The 20,672-nt window shown below is 46.3% G+C and overlaps 1 protein-coding gene across 10 annotated transcripts in view; it reads left to right on the top strand.

Moving 5' to 3' along the window:
• Positions 1 to 20,672, top strand: part of TENM4 (teneurin transmembrane protein 4) — a 659,336-nt gene that overhangs the window by 230,678 nt on the left and 407,986 nt on the right. For all 10 annotated transcript variants that reach the window (XM_081859991.1, XM_081859990.1, XM_081859998.1 and 7 more), the window contains one exon: positions 13,557 to 13,640. The gene's annotated coding sequence lies outside the window, so the exon portion shown is untranslated. The remainder of the gene's footprint in view (positions 1 to 13,556; positions 13,641 to 20,672) is intronic.

Raw genomic sequence — 20,672 nt, 5'->3', positions numbered from 1 at the left:
GGAGGTTCTCGTGGTGACCCCTTAAGGCTTCTTAAGCTCCTTCATATACACACATTCACACTCAATTTCTCTCACACACTATGCAAAGGCCTGTTCTCAGTCAGGAGAAGCCACCCTAATAACTTTGTTAGAGAGAGAGAGAGAGAGAGAGAGAGAGAGAGAGAGAGAGAGAGACGTCGTGTGTCTGGCTATCGTCTCTTCCTAATGGAGAGATGATTCCATATGTTTTCATATGTCGTTCGATGGCGAGCAAACGTTATCAGGAGAGGGGAGGCAGCTGGCGCCCCCTTTCAGAGCCATATGGAGCAAAGCGAAAGTCTTTCCTCGATGCGCAACGTGATCAAAACATCCAGCCAGACAGGTGCTGCCCTACGGGGAGATGCTGTTCTGTCACATGCTCTCAGCAAGCTCCGGCCTTTAACTTTCTCAGCTGGCCACGTTCCGCCGTTCGAACAAGGCTCGGGGTCAAGTTGAGACATGGCAGAGGCCGGGAAAGACATGCCGACAACCTGTTTTTATATCTGTAGGAAACCTCCCGGAGCAGCTGGGGCAAACCCAGTCATAGAATCATAGAATCATAGAATCATAGAGTTGGAAGAGACCACAAGGGCCATCGAGTCCAACCCCCTGCCAAGCAGGAAACACCACCAGAGCACTCCTGACATATGGTTGTCAAGCCTCTGCTTAAAGACCTCCAAAGAAGGAGACTCCACCACACTCCTTGGCAGCAAATTCCACTGTCGAACAGCTCTTACTGTCAGGAAGTTCTTCCTAATGTTTAGGTGGAATCTTCTTTCTTGTAGTTTGGAACCATTGCTCCATGTCCGCTTCTCTGGAGCAGCAGAAAACAACCTTTCTCCCTCCTCTATGTGACATCCTTTTATATATTTGAACATGGCTATCATATCACCCGTTAACCTCTTCTTCTCCAGGCTAAACATGCCCAGCTCCCTTAGCCGTTCCTCATAAGGCATCGTTTCCAGGCCTTTGACCAGTCAGATGAGTGGGGTACGAACACTAAGATTATGATGCAGATAGGTAGCCGTGTTGGTCTGCCATGGTCAAAACAAAATAAAAAAATTCCTTCCAGTAGCACCTTAAAGACCAACTGAGTTAGTTCTAGGTATGAGCTTTCGTGTGCATGCACACTTCTTCAGATACACTGAAACAGAAGTCACCGGACCATTTTTCACCTTCTCACCCCTTGCTTTTTCCTGTTAGACCTATTGCAGTCCTTAAGAGTCGTCAACAGGCTCATCGCAGCTATCTGCCAATCACCCATTCCCACCACCCTTCTGAGTAATACCCCTCCCCACCTTCTCACTATATAGAAAGGTCCGGTGACTTCTGTTTCAGTGTATCTGAAGAAGTGTGCATGCACACGAAAGCTCATACCTAGAACTAACTCAGTTGGTCTTTAAGGTGCTACTGGAAGGAATTTTTTTATTTTGTTAAGATTATGATGGTGATCGATAATAAGCAGGAAGCTGATCACTGCCTTGACAAGGCAAAGGCAAGGAACAGGTTGGCACCTTGTGCCATAGGACTTGATAGCTCTTTGAACAGCTCTCAACAGGGACACCAACTTGCTCCCCAAATTGAGGGGGCTCAGCCAAGTCACGCGGGGGGTGGGGTGGCAGCCCCCTCAATATTTGTGGGGTGCAGACCCCTGCCCCAAAATATTGGGGGGGGGGGTTTCTGAAGACCCTTCCACCACATATACTTGGTGCCCCCAGCAATCAATGTCCGTATGTTTGGCTTGCTTGTTTGTAAAAATTGTTCCCTGTCCTTCAGCAACAAAACTTTCAGATAGCTCCCATGGCTAATAGCAGTCAAAACCATAAAGCAAAAGATTAACGGGAATAAAGGTTTGACCACAGAGGCAGTAATAGGCATATATGCACATCAAAGAAGCGGGCAAGAAACAGGTCTTGCTTGTGTAAAAAAATAAATTAAAAAGATTTTTGCTTGGTGCTGACGTGACATGCATAGACGCTATCTGCAGAGATCCTCCCTGAATCAGAGTCCTTTTGACCCCTCATAGAATAATAATAATAATAATAATAATAATAATAATAATAATAATATATTTACACCCCGCCCATCTGGCTGGGCTTCGCCAGCCTCTCTGGGCAACTTCCAAAAAGTATTAAAATACAGTAATGCATCAAACATTAAAAGCTTCAGGGCTGCCTTCAGATGTCTTCTAAAAGTCTGGTAGTTGTTCTTCTCTTTGACATCTGGTGGGAGGGCGTTCCACAGGGTGGGTATCACTACCGAGAAGGCCCTCTGCCTGGTTCCCTGTAGCTTTGCTTCTCGCAATGAGGGAACCGCCAGAAGGCCCTCAGCACTGGACCTCAGTGTCCAGGCAGAACGATGGGCGTGGAGACGCTCCTTCAGGTCTACTGGGACAAGGCCATTTAGGGCTTTCAAGGTCAGCACCAACACTTTGAATTGTGCTCGGAAACGTACCGGGAGCCAATGTAGGTCTTTCAAGACCGGTGTTATGTGGTCTCGGCGGCCGCTCCCAGTCACCAGTCTAGCTGCCGCATTCTGGATTAGTTGCAGTTTCCGGGTCACCTTCAAGGGTAGCCCCATGTAGAGCGCAATGCAGTAGTCCAAGCGGGAGATAACCAGAGCCTGCACCACTCTGGGGAGACAGTCTGCGGGCAGGGAGGGTCTCATCCTGCATACCAGATGGAGCTGCTAAACAGCTGCCCTGGACACAGAACTGACCTGCGCCTCCATGGACAGCTAGAAGAGTTGAAGGAGCCCAAACGAGTGGCTGGGGCAACTCAGTCAGATGGGTGGGGTACAAATATTAATAATATTATTATTATCATTATCATCCAGCCCCCTGCAATGCAGGAATTGCAGCAGGTATCAATCTAAGTTCAATTTCATCCTGAGATTCACTGTCCAAGGTGCCCATACCATGAATTGCCTTTCTGTTTTCTTCCTCCTTTTCCTGAAAGGCTGCTAGGGGCCACCTTGTCTCCATTGGCTCAAGTCTCTTGTCGCTTTGGCACTTCCTTTCTCCCCCTTCCCTGCCTTGGCGAGCCTGGTGTAATAACAATCACAGCCTTCAAATAACCTCGCTCCATTTTTCAATTCCTTGAGTCAGCTTTACTAATATCTGTGGGCCCAAGGTACCTGCTGACTGATTTATGGGAGCTGTGGGGTTCCTTCGGAAATGGAGTAGGGCCTGTTCCACCCGTGTGTGTTATGACACTGCCCAGCGTGGTGTCTGCCCGTGACCCCAGAAATTCCTGGGCTTATTTTCTGCAAATAAAATAAGACAGGCTGCCCAAGAACTTTCCTGCTCCTGCACAAAGTCTGACTCTAATTTGTGTCCAACTGAGGAGAACGTGCTGATGATTTGCAGCACGTTTTGGGGGGAGAGGAGAAAGGGGGAAACCCTGTATCAAAAGCGTGTGATTTTATTCTACCTTAAATCATCCCAGTGATACTCAAAAGGGTCCAACACAGAGGTAAGTGTGCTTAATCACCTTGGTTTCACCAGGTAAGAGAAGCACGCTTCCTTCCATGCTGGAATGTGGATGGAACTGATACTTGTGTATAGATAGGATTTTCCGACAGATGAACTTGTCCAGCAAGTAAAATGTCCTCAAATCAAAGGGCCTTCTTCACAGGTGGCTTGCTGGGAAACAATGAGTTGCGGCATTTTGCAACCCTAACCGTGTCTTCAGGGGAGTAAGATCACCTTTGAAGGTGACCCGGAAACTATAACCAATCCAGAATGCGGCAGCTAGACTGGTGACTGGGAGCGGCCACCGAGACCATATAACACCGGTCTTGAAAGACCTACATTGGCTCCCAGTATGTTTCCGAGCACAATTCAAAGTGCTGGTGCTGACCTTTAAAGCCCTAAACACCTGAAGGAGCATCTCCACCCCTTATCGTTCATCCTGGATACTGAGGTCCAGCTTCAAGGGCCTTCTGGTGGTTCCCTTACTATGAGAAGGCAGCCCTGTTTAGGAAAGTTTTAATGTTTTGGCGTGTTTTTAATATTTTGTTGGAAGCCGCCCAGAGTGGTTGGGGAAACCAAGCCATAAATTATTATTATTAGTAGTAGTAGTAGTAGTAGTAGTATTTCATCATCACCTTACTGAGACTAGAGGATAGTCCCTCTGAGACTTTCCTCCAGGTGTGGATGCTTGGAATACATGGGCCATGGGACTGATTTTGATAGTATTTTATCATAGGAGGTTTATTCCATGGGACCTCAGGCCCAGGGACAGAACCTCAGGCCCCTTACACTTCATAGAAACATAGGATTGTAGAGTTGGAAGGAATTCTGAGGGTCTTCTTGTCCATCCTACTCCAACGCAGGAATTTCAGCATTTATGACAGGCAGCCAAGAGAAAACAAGCATCCCCCATCTTCCCTATAACAAGCCTTTTGATGTGGCTATCATATACTCCTACTCCTTCAGCCATTCCTCATAAGGCTTGGTTTCCAGACCCTTGATCATCTTGATCTCCCTCCTCTGCACATGTACCAGCTTGACAATATCCTCCTTAAATTGTGGTACCCAGAACTGGATGAAGTATTCTAATTGTGGTCTGACCAAGGGAGAATAGAGCGGTACAGATTTCTTGGTCTGGCTCCCAGAGCACACCCCCTCTCCAAGCCACATCCTGGGAGAAGAGAAACGTTTTTGCCTGGCACCTAAAGATACGTAATGAAGGCGCTAGGCAAACCTTGGAGACAGCATTCCAGGAATGGGGAGCCACTGCAGAGAAGGCCCCGTTCTTGTGTTGCCGCTGGGGCTCTTGTGGAGGAGGCACACAAAGAAGGGCCTCAGATGATGATTGTAAGGAAAGAAGGGAGGATGTTATTTTTATCCTACGTCTTTCCCAAGGAGCTCAAGACATTGCAAAGGATGCCTACCCTGTCTGATTCCTTCTATCCTTGCAACAACCTTGTGATTCCGGTTAGGTTGAGACAGGAAGCTGGGAAAGGATTTTACCTTGGTTCTTTTGGTCAAATTCCAACATTTTATCCATTTGTCTTCTAGTTGTTAAAGATAATAAATAATCCATGCTGCAGTGTGGTAACTGTCTTAGGACTTTGTTTGCAATTTTTTTTTTGAGTGCTATAATATGGATTATTATTATTATTAAATGATTTTAATAAAGGGTACATACAATGTCTCTGTTTTCAATTCATAGAGCCCTTTCTACCCCCTCCCTGTTCTGTAATCTCACTGTGACTACAAATCCCTTGGTGCAGCGTACACCATGCCTGCACAGGAATAAAATAATAATAATAATAATAATAATAATAATAATAATAATAATAATAATGCATTCCTTGAATTCTGGTGCCAATCGGAAAATTTTGTTTGGAGAAGAAAACACCAATCAACGCTTTGCATATTTCCAGTTTAGCTGAGATGTTCCCGGGTTTGGATAGGAAACTGGAGCAGCCCTTGTTAAAACCACATTTCTTCACTGATGTTTTCTAACAGAACCGCCATTGTGTCTGCATACTCAGGGAAGCTAGTGGGGTGTTTGAAGAAGATTTAATAGAAAATCTGAGAGCATGTGCCCGATATTGAGATGATATGGTATTACTGCATATAAAATTTTGTCTCCTTTGTAGCCTTTATCTGCCCTTTGAAGTACCATCGGCTAAATCTCCCCCCCATTTTCTTTTTCTTCTTAGAGAGAGAAAGAGAATGCCTGAGTTTGTGTGCACAGGGAAAGAAGCGATTTCCAAAGACAATGAGGTTTTTTAAATAAAATAAAAAAACACACCCCCAAACACCCAAAGTTTCAGGTTAGATAAAGAAGGGTTGAGCCCAAATGAAAGCTTGTTTCTCCAAGTAGGCTTTCAAATCCCTCTGCTGAGATAAGGAAGATCAAAGTGTTTAAACACGTTGATCCACTACTGAGGGAAATTTAGTGCCAGCAAAGCAGAACAGCTGCACAGTGGCTGCAACTTCCAAAGTCGCAGCAGGAGTTTAATTGGCGGGTTGGAAATGCAGAATTCAGGTCTGGGGGAAGACTGCACAGGCGAGCTTTTATTGTTATTGACAACTGGCGAAACGCAGTTCTGTGGATTTACTCCTGCACCCTTTCCCGGGAGAGAACTAATTGGCAGTGGGGAGGAGGGTAGCTTGAAGCGGCTGGGGAGAATGCAATGGGTGCAGTCTAGACCCTTTCGTTTTTATTCAATTTGCATCTCCCAGGATAGAGATCCTGTCAATTTGCCGAGGATTAAAAGGCTCACTCTCAGGCTCTCCTCAAGAGGCATTAAATAATGGAACAGGGCTGGGTAATGTCATATGGTAATGTTGTTTGCATAGTACCTTGGAGGGGTGTGTGTGCCTGTGTGGTGGTCGCTGGGGAAGGTCGGACGGCGAGGAGGCTGGATTCGTGCTTCTAGCAAAGAAACTGAAATCTCATTCTGTCGAAATGACCGGGCGAAAAGGAAGGGGGGTTGTATTGATTTCCCTTAGAGGTGACAAGCAATCTCCCGGGCCCGCCTAGGCACTGTAAATCTTGGGGTACTGTTATAAACAAAATCTGTCCTTTTTCCCTTATGGGGTATCCAAGAGAGCCCGTATAGAGCCCTTAAGTGGGTTCCCTCTCGGTAGGAGAAAATAACAGAGACCAACCAGAGAATATTGAGAAGCAAAGCAGCTAGTAAGCCTGATCTTTATTGAGCTGTTGCAACAGGGTGCTCCCCTCACCACACAAAGGATGGAGGAGCAACCCAGAACAATGGTGTGCGAGGCCTTATATAGACTTTTTAAATTGCCACCCTGCAGCCCAAGACCACCACCCAGTACATCATACCTTCATCACAGAAGGGGGGTCTACAACAGAATCCTGTCTGGCAGGAAACCTGTTGATGGGTTTACCTGGCTGTTGATGGGTTTACATGGAGAGCCTGGAACAGCTTCCAGCTTGTCAACATCCTTCTTAAATTATGGTGCCCAGAATTGGACACAGGATTCACGTTTCTGAGCACAATTCAAAGTGTTGGTGCTGACCTTTAAAGCCCTAAACGGCCTCGGTTCAGTATACCTGAAGGAGCGTCTCCACCCCCATCGTTCTGCCCAGACACTGAGGTCCAGCACCGAGGGCCTACTGGTGGATCCCTCCCTGCGAGAAGTGAGGTTACAGGGAACCAGGCAGAGGGCCTTCTCGGTGGTGGCGCCCGCTCTGTGGAACTCCCTCCCACCAGATGTCAAGGAAATAAACAACTACCTGACTTTTAGAAAACATCTGAAGGCAGCCCTGTTTGGGGAAGTTTTTAATGTTTGATGTTTTATTGCTTTATTATTATTATTATTATTATTATTATTATTATTATTATTATTACATATTAAAATACAATAACCTATTAAACATTAAAAGCTTCCCTAAACAGGACTGCCTTCACATGTCTTCTAAAAGCCAGGTAGTTGTTTTTCTCTTTGACATCTGGTGGGAGGGTGTTCAACAGCTTGGTAGGGCGGGTGCTCCCCCTGATCTTGAGGGGCCAGGCCTTGCTGGGCCTCCTCATGGAGGCAGAGAGTCTCATAGGGCCTTGCAGCCTCCTCTCAATGCACTTGACATCATGCTTGTATGTTGCCCATGTGACGTCACACAAACACAACAAGCTCGCCCAATGTCGGGCAGAACTCAGTGCCTCCTCCCTTGTCAATATTCTGCAGATACTTAAGTGTTGCCATTGTACAAATACTTAATGCCTAAATAAATGGGAAAGTGACTTATTTTGGTTTGGAAGGAGACTTATAAACGCCATCTCCAACTACTCAAAAGATTTCATCAACGGTGTCTCCAAAACACATCACTTGGGAAGACAGGCAAACTAATGCCAGTGTACTGGAAGAAGCAAAGATCACCAGTGTTGAAGCAATGACTCTTCAACTTCAACTTCGTTAAACTGGTCATGTTGTGCGGATGTCTGGTTACCATCTTCCATATTCTGAACTTAAAAATGGAAAACGTATTGCTGGTGGTCAACAAAAGAGGTTTAAAAACTGTTTCAAGGCAAATTTTTAAAAATGTAGTATAAACACCAACAATTGGGAAACACTTGCCTGCGAGCGCTCCAATTGGAGAACAGCCTTTGCCAAAGGTGTCATGGGCTTTGAAGATATTTGAACTCAGGGCAAAAGGGATAAACGCGCTAAGAGGAAGGCACACTTGGCAAATCCACACTGTGATCAGCTCCTGCCTGGAAACCAATGTCCCCACTGTGGAAGGACGTGTGGATCCAGAATTGGCTTCCACAGTCACTTACAGAATCATTGTTAAAACCATGCTTATGGAAGACAATCTTACTCGGCTATGAGTGATCGCCAAAGAAGAAGAAGTGTTTGGTTCGTTGTGCGTGCAGGAAAGAGCTCCAGTTTTCCACTGAAGGCCCAACTTCAATGCAATGAGCTCCTGATAGGGTGGCTTACAACTCCCAGCAGAGAACAAACACTTGTTTGCCTCTTTAATTCCAGTGATTGAGGGTGTTAGGAGAAGGCCTTGAATCTCAAAGGGAACCAAGATAAGTACATTCCTCAGGGTGGGGTCCTAAGCTCAGCTCTGTGAGTCAAGAGGACTTTGCCTTCCTTCAAGGGAGTGTCCCGCTCTGAGCCAGAAAGTGCTTCTGCATCCTTAGTGCAGTTAGGGTGCATTCCTGCAGGCCTCTTGAGCCAGCTAGCTATTAATTCCAGGATAGAGCCTCAAGTTCAGAATAGAACCTCAGGCTCCACTTACCTTGGGGAAAGGACCCACTGAACTCAATGGGACTTATTTATGAGTAATTATAGGTATAGTGGGTATAGGGATGCGTGTGGCGCTGTGGGTTAAACCACAGAGCCTAGGGCTTGCCGGTCAGAAGGTTGGCAGTTCGAATCCCCGTGACGGGGTGAGCTCCCGTTGCTCAGTCCCTGCTTCTGCCAACCTAGCAGTTCGAAAACACGTCAAAGTGCAAGTAGATAAATAGGTACTGCTGTGGCGGGAAGGTGAACAGTGTTTCCGTGCGCTGCTCTGGTTTGTCAGAAGTGGCTTAGTCATGCTGGCCACATGACCCGGAAGCTGTACGCCGGCTCCCTCAGCCAGTAAAGGGAGATGAGCGCCGTAACCCCAGAGTTGGTCACGACTGGACCTAATGGTCAGGGGTCCCTTTACCTTTTATAGATATAGTATTACATGCTGTAAACTCAGACAGATGAGCCTAGTGCACGGTAAGCGAATGCGGTATCCTCCACAGCTCCCATTTCCTCCCTCAGTGTACCCCCCCAAATCAGTTCTAGAGGTTTCCCCAACCCTTTGGAGCAGATCTGGCAAGAGGGAGAAGGAGTTGTGCAAATGGAAATCCTTGAACTGATGGGAGAGGTTAGTTAAATACCAGCCATAACCTTTCCACCCTCTAGGATAAAGAGTTATGCGTAACACAAAAGTAGCTGTTAGGGAAAGTCATAAATTTCACCCTCTCTGCTCTTTCTTTTCATACCTCTCAATCAAGCACGTACAATTCCTGCCGTTACGTCAACAGTCACCATATAAATGAGGTGGAAAGGCAGAGCAGGGAAGAAAAAAGCCTCTGAAGTCATGCAAAATTAGTTTCTGATAAGGTTTCGGGGAGTTTACATTATGCTGTCTAATGATTTATGACTATTTGAATCTCACCATTCCTGTAATTAATACCGCCGGATGCTTTCTGTTTGGAGTAGTGTTAATCATAATAATGCAAATGCAGAGGGGCTCTCGCGGCTTTGGCTTTGCGTTTTGCATCGCGCCCAAAACAAGAAACAAAAAAAGCAGGCTCCATATTCAAAACCCTTCTCAGTGGAGCGGCTCGCATTGCATAGGTGAGTGAATGCACACCAAAGGTAAAATGTCTGAATTAATAGGAGCCAGAATAAGGGGGGGAAAGGGGAACTAAAAAAAAACACCACTTGGCTCATAGCTCTGTTTTCTCTTCCCCACCTTGTTAGAAGACCGTGACTGTTCAGCCTTTTAAACCAAAAATAAATTATTGCAATGCATTTGCTAATTATATTGTACCCAAGTTCTGTGTAGTGCAAATTACACTGATGATGGATTTGGAATGAGGTCTCTTCATGCTTATTTATAGCATTTTCAAAAGCCACAGAGCTCAAATGACGGGTGCTGAAACCAAGGGCACAAACTGTCACAGTTGCCACACATGGATGCGCACCCACAAGTCTCCTGCATCTTTCAGAGCTCCACAGCAACCACACATCCAACAGCTGTAACTTTTCTTTGCAGCACTGAGATGATGATGGTGATGATGATGATATATTATTATTTATACCCCACCCATCTGGCTGGGTTTCCCCAGTCCCCAGCCACTCTGGGCGGCTCCCAACCGAATATTAAAAACACAATACAGCATTAAACATTAAAATTTTCCCTAAACAGGGCTGCCTTCAGATGTCTTTTAAAAGTAAGATCGTTGCTTATTGGTGCACCTGTTGCATTTCAGCTGGTCATGAAGACTTGTCCTGGAAATCTTAATAGTATGCAAACGAAGTGGGTAACTGATGCCTAACATAAGTTGCTCTGAGCTTTCTGAAGGCTAAGCAAGTGATAGAACGAAAATGCATGGCAAGTGAGGGCATAGAGCCTTGACCTTGGTGAAAGTTATAGCCCTCTCCAGGCATGTAGACAGAACATTCAAGAGCAGAAACTGAGGATGAGGGCAGCAGCATGTGTCCCAAACCTCTCCGATGCCCTGGCACTACCAAGCTTACTGCACTGGGCTCTGCCACCAGATCTTCCAGCTCAATGCAAGAAGGCCTTGGATAAAACAGAGGGTGTCTGGCATGGCTTTCCCTGATCTCCTCCATTACCAAATGCCTAGAGCAACGGTTCTCAACCTGTGGGCCCCCAGATGTTGTTGGACTACAACTCCCATCATCCCTGAGCTCTGGCCTTGCTAGCTAGGGGTGATGGGAGTTGTAGTTCCCACAGCATCTGGGGACCCACAGGTTGAGAAAGGCTGGCCTAGAGGGAGCTACAGTTGTCAGGCTTGGCTCCTGTGCACTTGTGGACAGGGCAAGAAATTGGTCTGTGTATAGTAAAAGCTATGGTTTTCCCAGTAGTGATGTATGGAAGTGAGAGCTGGACCATAAAGAAGGCTGATCGCCGAAGAATTGATGCTTTTGAATTATGGTGCTGGAGGAGACTCTTGAGAGTCCCATGGACTGCAAGAAGATCAAACCTATCCATTCTGAAGGAAATCAGCCCTCAGTGCTCACTGGGAGGACAGATCCTGAAGCTGAGGCTGCAATACTTTGGCCACCTCATGAGAAGAGAAGACTCCCTGGAAAAGACCCTGATGATGGGAAAGATGGAGGGCACAAGGAGAAGGGGACGACAGAGGACGAGATGGTTGGACCGTGTTCTCCAAGCTACCATCATGAGTTTGACCAAACTGTGGGAGGCAGTGGAAGACAGGAGTGCCTGGCGTGCTCTGTTCCATGGGGTCACGAAGAGTCAGACACGACTAAACGACTAAACAACAACAATTATTATTATTATTGGCCTACACGGTCACTTATGGACTCATTGTTAATACTGTGTTTATGGAAGACATGACTAAATGACTAAACAACAACAGCAACGAGTGGCAAGATGTGGGAGATTAAATTCTCTCCCCGTTGTGCCTCTTAAGGTTGCATTCTTCAGCCCTGGGTTCCCAGAAATGGCTTTGGACTATGACTGCCACCATCCCTGGACATTGGCTAAGGTCGCTAGGGATGGTGGCAGCTGTAGTTCAATGAAACACCTGGAGAGTGGAGGTTTCAGAACACTGTCATTTCCAGCTGAGTCGCCCTTCAAGAGCGCTACTTAAACACACACTCATTGGCAGATGTCGCCACTCCTTGTTGGTGCAGTAAGGTCATCCAGAGGAGTGGTGTTCAGTTGTCCCCACCCACCGCCCCGGTTAGAGAGGCCAAACTGACCTCGAACCAGAAGCTAGGGATTTAGTGTTGCTGGTTCCATCGCTTCGGGGAACTCCTCCAGCAGAGCCTCCTTCAGACATCTTCACTTTTGACTTTCAGGCGGCTTTTGGAGACTTTATTATGCCAAGAGCTGTATTCAGAATTAAGCAAATACTAATTCCAGGTGAGCCGCTCACGCTTAGGATTATTTTGCATTGTTTTGTGGTATCTTAATGCTTTGTGATGCTGCCTCAAGATAGCTCGTTTGGTTTCGGAGGGGCAGGCTAAAGATCTCTCTGATGTTGTTTTGCTAAACCATGATGCAAGAGGTGCAATCGCTCTGTGTCGTGCTTTAGTGCTTCGTTGTTCTTTCAATGTTTCCTTGTGGGATGGTGTCTGTTGTAACCTGAGGGAGGTTGGTTCAATCTCATTTACTAACTTTGGCAAATGCTTTGGTGGTGGAGATTTGGGTGAGCTATTGCATATTACCTTGATATTTTAAATGAGTAGGTGGTGTATACATTTTTTTATTTAGAACGGTTTTTAGTTTTCTTTTGTGACTGGGGATATGGAACCTCTAGAGCTTCTAGGGATTCCCAAACTTGGGTCTCCACCTATTGTTGGACTACAGCTCCCATCACCCCTAGCCAGCAGGACCAGTGATCAGGGATCATGGGAACTGTAGTTCAAAAACAACTGGAGTTCCATATTTGGGGAACCCTGTTCTACAGGAAGAGTTATAGCTCAATGGTTGAGCAAGTGGTTTTCATGCAAGAAATCCCATGACATTTCCTGTCTGTTACCCTAGAGTAGCCTTTCCCAACCTTTGCCTTTGCTTGGAAAATCCCCATGTGTTTCACCTGAGGAGGATCTCAAAATTTACTTTGATTTTATTCATTCCTGCTTTAGACCAGCCTTACTCGACCTTGTGTCACCAGATGTTGTTGGACTACAACTCCTATCATCTCTGACCACTGGTCCTACTGCCTAGGAATGATGGGTCCAGCCCTGCGTGTAGCATTAGATGCTATTCCAGTGATTCTTTCTCTGAATGAAAGATATTATAATATAAGGAAACCCAATTTTCCATTCATTGTGGGGGAAATAAGCCATGTTTTTGCTTAAAGATTTTTTAATTAAAAAAAAACCAGGATCCAAAAATCACACCCATTTGACTGTTGGAACCATCTTCAGACAATGTAAGAATCCATTCTACCACACCCGCAAAACCAAATAATATGAAACCATCAAGCCAACCCAGGGGGCATGGTGACTCCATATGAAAACAACCCAGTGGACCGGATGTTCAACCAACTTTTGAGATGCTCTGCTTGTTTGATGCTTGCATCTTCCATTCATCTGCTCATATCACTGAGATTTTAATGAGATTTTAAAGAGCTAACTGTATCGGGGGACAAGATTGCTGTTCTATAATTCAGCTAAATCAGTAGCTGTTTTGAATTCCCGGCTTCCCCTGAAGAAGTGTCCCATGGCTGCTGCTATTATTCTTATTAATATGATTGTTCCACTTCCTGCTTTCCAGCCTAAAAGAAATAACTGAAAAGGCCAACCTCCTTATCGTATTTCTTTATTTCCTCTCCCCCGACAGGTAAACTGCAATCAACACATGTCCACGTTAAGGCTGCATACTTCAAGGATCTTTTGATGGATTATTCCTAGATCTTTCCAACAGGTAAATAACCACATGGTTGAATTCTAAAGCCATTCTAATGGGCTTGGCAATCCTGTTGTTCATTCTGCCACGGAGGGAATGCTTTGCACAGACTCCGTAGCTGCACATCTGTGCGCCGTTTGATAAAGGGAAGGGAAGCTGGGGTGATGGTGGCTTGAGGGTCCTTCGGTTCCCAACATCATACGGTAAATATTGCACAACGGCTGTTAGTCGGATTAGCTAATGCTTCTTAATACCAGTTGCTGGAAACCTCAGGAGGCTCGTCTTGTGTTTTTATGTATCTATTGATACAAGAGGAGAAACCAAGAATCCTTTTCAAGAAACCAGTGGACTCGAGTCTCTCTGTATGTAAAAGAAGGAGCTAGAACAGGCATAGGCAACCTCGGCCCTCCAGATGTTTCGAGACTACAATTCCCATCATCCCTGGCCACTGGTCCTGTTAGCTAGGGATCATGGGAGTTGTAGTTCCAAAACATCTGGAGGTGCTGAGGTTGCCAATGCCTGAGCTAGAATGAGGATTGGAGACCAGGCATGTGGTGTGTGAGAGGAGAAAGATTGTGCAAGGTCTAGCAGACTGCAGAGAATAGTAGCTGCGTCAACAGAAGCATGGGCATAGCCAAGGGTGGGGGGCAAGGAGGGGCAGCTGTCCCCCAAATCAATTTTTAAAAATCAATCAAAATCTATAGCAAACTGAGGTTCTGCCCTCAACAAATGGCCTGCCCCCGCTAACAAAAATCCTGGCTATACCCATGAACAGAAGTATAGTATCTAGGGAAGTGATAGTTCCTCTCTATTCTTTCTTGGTCAGACCCCACCTAGAGTACTATGTCCAGATCTGAGCACCACAATTTAAGAAGGATGTTGACAAGCTGGAATGTGTGCAGAGGAGGGTGACCAAGACGATTAAGGGTCTGGAAATGAAGCCTGATGAGGAATGGTAGAGGTATGTTTCGCCTGGAAAAGAGGAGAATGAGAGGATATAGGAGAGCCATCTTCAAATATTTAAAGGGCCGTCACATGGAGGATGGAGCAAACTTGTTTTCTCTTGCTCCGGTGGGTAGGACCTGAACCAGCTGCCTCTTTGCTTTTCTCAACATCTCCACATCTGTGGAGGCAGAACATAGCCATCAGGGTTAGTAGCCAAGTCGGAGAGGCTGTGTTAAGGTGCCACAAGACCCGTTGCTTTTGTCGCGACTGAGTAAGGTGGTCACCAGGGACATGGATGGCGCTGTGGGTTACACCCACAAGCCTAGGGCTTGCCGATCAGAAGGTTCGCGGTTCGAATCCCCGCAACGGGGTGAGCTCCTGTTGCTCGGTCTCTGCTCCTGCCAACCTAGCAGTTCGAAAGCACACAGTGCAAATAGATAAATAGGTACCACTACGGTGGGAAGCTAAACGGCATTTCTGTGCGCTGCTCTGGTTCGCCAGAAGTGGCTTAGTCATGCTGGCCCATGACCCGGAAGCTGTACACCGGCTCCCTAGGCGAGTAAAGCGAGATGAGCACCGCAACCCGAGTCATTCACGACTGGACCTAATGATCAGGGGTCCCTTTACCTTTAAGGTGGTCACCCTTCTGAAAATTGCTGCACCGAAGAGTTTTAAAGACTTTTGCGGACTGGCAGACATTTCGGAAATATTTGGCCCTGGTGGGGCAGGGAGGTCATTGCTTGAATTTAAAAAAAAAAATCCAAAGCGCTCTCTGAAGCATTTGTGGTGATTTAATACTGCTTCTTCTGTCTATATTGCAAAAAAAGCGGCACCCGTGCCGTGCTAAAGGAAGTAACCCAGGCAAGCGAGTGGGGGCACCCTTCCGGCAATGTCTCTGTTTGAAATAAATAAATAGATCTGGTTCTGTAGATGGCCAACAGGCTATTTTCAATTTAGCATTTCGGAAATTCCCTTGGGGAGGCTGCACTTGATGAGCCACTAGCAAAAGGGGGTGGAGAGGGGGGAAAGACACGCTTCCTCGCTCAGTGTCTGCACAGGAGCCGCTCAGTCGCTTACTGCAAGGTAATTATGATGCTTTACATCTGTCAGATGTTGTAAGGTGTGGGCCTCTTAAGGATCTTCCATGGCCCACTGCTTCACTCCCTCTCCTGTGATGATCTGGGCAAACATCTGTTCTTCTTCTTACCAGTAGCAGATTTTCTCTGTATCCGGAAACTGCCTTTTAATTGCCCACACCTCGGCCTGCAATAACAACAACAACAACAACAACAACCACAATCTGAAGACAGATACCTTTTTGTGCATGCATTCCCCTTTCGTGCCCTGCGTCTCCCAGGCTGGCGTGGGAGGCAGTTTTATTTGTTGCATTGTATCAGATTAATAATAATAATAATTAATAAGAATTTATTACTTATACCCCACCCATCTGGCCGGGTCTCCTCAGCCACTCTAGGCAGCTCCCAACAGGATATTAAAAACACGATAAAACATCAAACATTAAAAAACTTCCCTAAACAGGGCTGCCTTCAGATGTCTTCTAAAAGTCTGATAGTTGTTTATTTCCTTGACGTCTGATGGGAGGGTGTTCCACAGGGCGGAGGCCACTACCAAGAAGGTCCTTTGCCTGGTTCCCTGCAACTTCACTTCTCACACTGAGGGAATCATCAGAAGGCCCTCGGAGCTGGACCTCCGTGTCCGGGCTGAACGATGGGGGTGGAGATGCTCCTTCAGGTCTACTGGGCTGAGGCCGTTTAAGGCTTTCAAGGTCACCACCAACACTTTGAATTGTGCTCGGAAACGTACTGGGAGCCAATGTAGGTCTTTCAGTTCAGATTTTCCCTCGGCCTATGAATCTCTAGGTGGCCTCAGGCAAAGACCCTCCTGTCTGCCTCTCAGCCACCCACCCAGCTGCAATGTGGGAAGGATTCTTACAGGTGGAGAAGGTGAGAGGTCCTCCTGACCTCTACTGGAGGGATGTGAGTCATTGTCACCAGGTCCCTCTCTGCTGAGGCACCTTCTCTGACCCACAGTAGGAGTGTCTGCCATCTTGTCATGCCACCTCCAAAGCACTCCTCTTGGGTCCCACGCTACATTACTCAATTATTTGCCAGGCCTTCCTAGGCTCACAAAGATGGTGGTGATCCTCGACAGTTTTGCACATTAATCAGATGCCCGCTTTAGCCCAGGGGAGGAGAAGAAACTTCTTCCCATTAAGGCAGGCATCCCCAAACTTGGCCCTCCAGCTGTTTTGGGACTACAGTTCCCATCATCCCTGACCACTGGTCCTGTTAGCTAGGGATGATGGGAGTTGTAGTCCCAAAACAGCTGGAGGGCCGAGTTTGGGGATGCCTGCATTAAGGGGTGATAGCAAGTAACCAAAGTAGCTCTAAATCTCTAATTCCCTCCTGGCTGAGACCAGACAGTCCCCTTCCCTGAAGACCTTTTAATTTCTGCAGGCATTTTAAGCCCTTTTCTTATTTTATGGCTAGCTTTAAACTTTTTACCTATATTGCATCTTCAGTAACCTCATTGTGCACCACACAGAGACTACAGCAGTTGAGCAGTATATAAATTTGTCGAAATCAGATAAGCAGGCTCTTCACTGGGCAAGGCTGGGTCTTCAGTGGCCTATATCACTCCTAATTCTGTTGTGCAGGAACAGAAATAAGTTTTGCATGGAGAGGGAAAACAGGCGCAGAATTTGGATAGTTTGAGAGTGTTGTATGTGTGTCTGTACGTACAGATCAGTAACTGAGTTTCTTCTGTATCTTTTGGACATTTCTGATGTCATTCTCCCGCAAGCACGCATACACCCTTTTTCTCCTGTTCTTGTAAGCACCTTAATATAGTTACAATAAGCAGAGGATATGATTTCACGCCCTGCAAAGAACTGATATATGTCAGCGATGCTGGGGCAGAGATCCAGTCATTATGCTGTTTGGAAGAAAAAGAGATAACTTCATGTTAGAGTGTAGGTAATAGACTTTTCTTCAGTAAACTACATCTGTCACCAGATATTAATGAAAAGTGCACTGGTGGTTATCGGAGCAGGATCTCTACTGCAAAATAGTATTTTCCCCCCTGTCTTTCTCGAGGTATAATAACGTGCCGCAGTGCTACAGCCGTCCCTCGGAAGAGAATTTCAGTATTTTGACAAATGTTAGTGAATTAACGCCTTGTTCCACGCCCATGGGAAATAGCTAAGTATTACTGCCACAATATATCAAACGACAGTGTCGAGACATGGAGAAGCTGCTGCTAACTTTGACCAAGGTTTGGGCCTGGCGGTGCTGGGTAAGGATGAGTGGGAGGCAGACTTATTTATTTGCTTAGCCCATTTGTTATACCCCAGGTTGTAAGAGGGATTTTTCACCAAGTTTCCTGTGTATACAGTGGTACCTCAGGTTACATACGCTTCAGGTTACACACTCCACTAACCTAGAAATAGTGCTTCAGGTTAAGAAATTTGCTTCAGGATAAGAACAGAAATCGGGCTCCGGCGGCGCGGCAGCAGCGGGAGGCCCCATTAGCTAAAGTGGTGCTTCAAGAACAGTTTCAGGTTAAGTACGGACCTCCAGAACGAATTAAGTACTTAACCTGAGGTACCACTGCACTAGGGGCACAAAATGTCAACACTCGGTGCTGCCTCAACAGAGCTACATGCTATGCAGAATTTTGTGTGTGTTTAAATTGATACCGGATGGTTCTGTTGGGTTTTTTAATTGTATTGTGATCTGCAACACTGCAAACACGCCCGTGAAATTTAAAAAGTGGTCTAAAAGTATTTGAATCATAGACCTGCAGGGCTGGGAGGTACCACAAAGTAGGGTTGCCATAAGTCTCGGAATTCCTAGACATGTCCTCTCTTTGGGGTCCTACATGTCCATCCGGGGGGTGGGGGATTTTACATTTAAAACCAAATGTCCTGAACTTTGTTTTTTTTTTTTTAAATGGTGAGCCAGCGGCTCTGGTTCTGGTGTGGGCGACTTGGGCTCTGGCTCTGATGGCTCATTCTTGGCGGTGGCAAAGGGGTTACTGGGCAATTGCCCTAAAAAAGTTCAACAACTTTTTGAGCTGTCGGGCTTTTTACCTCTTGAAATACGGCAACCCTACCGCAAGGGTCTAGTCCAACCCGCTGCAATGTTGGAAACTTTCACCTGACGTGGGTCTCGAACCCAGAACCCTGAGATGAAGAGTCTCACGCTTTCAGGTTCCAGCACCCAAGGCGTACCCTGCATGGTAAGCTGTCATGTGAGAGCCGCATTCTACCACTGAGCCACTGCCCCTGTAGCGACAGGAGTACGGTGGTACCTTGGGTTAAGTACTTAATTCATTCTGGAAGTCCGTTCTTAACCTGAAAGTGTTCTTAACCTGAAGCACCACTTTAGCTAATGGGGCCTCCAGCGGCCGCTGCGCCGCTGGAGCACGATTTCTATTCTCATCCTGAAGAGAAGTTCTTAACCCAAGGTACTATTTCTGGGTTAGCGGAGTCTGTAACCTGAAGCTTATGTAACCCGAGGTACCACTGTATAACAAATACAGTGTATAACAAATACAGTGGTACCTCAGGTTACAGACGCTTCAGGTTACAGACTCCGCTAACCCAGAAATAGTACCTCAGGTTAAGAACTTTGCTTCAGGATAAGAACAGAAATCGTGCTCTGGTGGCTCAGCGGCAGCTGGAGGCCCCATTAGCTAAAGTGGTGCTTCAGGTTAAGAACAGTTTCAGGTTAAGAACGGACCTCTGGAACGAATTAAGTACTTAACCCAAGGTACCACTGTATAATGAATTTGTGCTGGAAACTCTTACAGCAGTTAAACTCTTAAGGATTCTACCATGAGGCAGGGAACCAGCAGGCCTATTTACGCAGCCCAGTTAAAAGTCAGCTTGTTTTGCACCTGTCAGTCTCAAGCGCACCGCCGTGGCAAAACCTTGGCACGGAGCAAATAGCTGTGGAATGGACCATTGAGCGCATTCTGGGCCTCTGCTAGGAGAAATGGCGCGTCGACCCGCAAAGCGTTCAGCCTGTCTTCTCACGTGTGCGAGAGAGCAAATCCTCCTTTTTCGCCAAGCGGCGTTTGAAAGCTGGAGCCGCCCCAGACTAGAACTTTGTTTTAATTTGAAGCTTGTAATTAGATGTTGATGGATGGGGAGTCACTGGGCAAGTTCAGCGGCGCTGCCTGCTTTGCAGAAAAAGCCAACAATGTTCCCAAGGAGACCCGGTGCTTTTTTATTTAATATTAATGCACTGGCGTTTGTTTGCACAGTGCCTATGGAACCATGAAGGTTGGCAGGGTTTGATCTCAGGGTTATTTTGGCTGCGTGGGTCCAGTGGTTTCCTTCCCCGCCCCCAGTATAATTCTCAGTGCTTTTCTGCTCAGGTTTATACAAAGTTGTGTTTTTCAGTTTAATAAACCTTAGAGAACAAAATAATATAATTGGTTCTGAGGCTGCAGCAGACTCAAAAGCCAGGGATCTCTTTGACAGCAGATATTCCCAGTGCTTTTTTCCCTAAAAAAATTAAAAATGTTTAGGGGTACTCTCATTTTCCTACTCATATTGAAATACTGCCCCTCAATGAGGCCAAACTTAGATTCACAAAATGCTTAGGGCTATGTGTACCCCTGCGTCCCCCCCAGGGAAAAAAGCACTGGTTATTCCATATGTATATTTTGCTTTGAGGTTGTGCTGTTTGATTATATTACAGTGGTACCTCAGGTTACATACGCTTCAGGTTACAGACGCTTCAGGTTACACACTCCGCTAACCCAGAAATATTACCTCGGGTTAAGAACTTTGCTTCAGGATGAGAACAGAAATCGCGTGACGGCGGTGCGGCAGCAGCGGGAGGCCCCATTAGCTAAAGTGGTGCTTCAGGTTAAGAACAGTTTCAGGTTAAGAACGGACCTCCGGAACGAATTAAGTACTTAACCCAAGGTACCACTGAATGTTAATTATGCTGCATACCTTGGTGAAAAGGTAGGACAGAAATAAATGAAGGTAGGACAGAAATAAATGACGGAAGGAAAGTTGAGGAGCGGATCAGTGAATTCCGTAGTTGCTCCCTTACTCCTTTCTGGACA

This window comes from Podarcis erhardii (assembly GCF_964252035.2).
Source record: "Podarcis erhardii genome assembly, chromosome: 4".
Lineage (NCBI taxonomy): Eukaryota > Metazoa > Chordata > Lepidosauria > Squamata > Lacertidae > Podarcis > Podarcis erhardii.
This window is presented reverse-complemented; position numbering and strand designations above follow the sequence as displayed.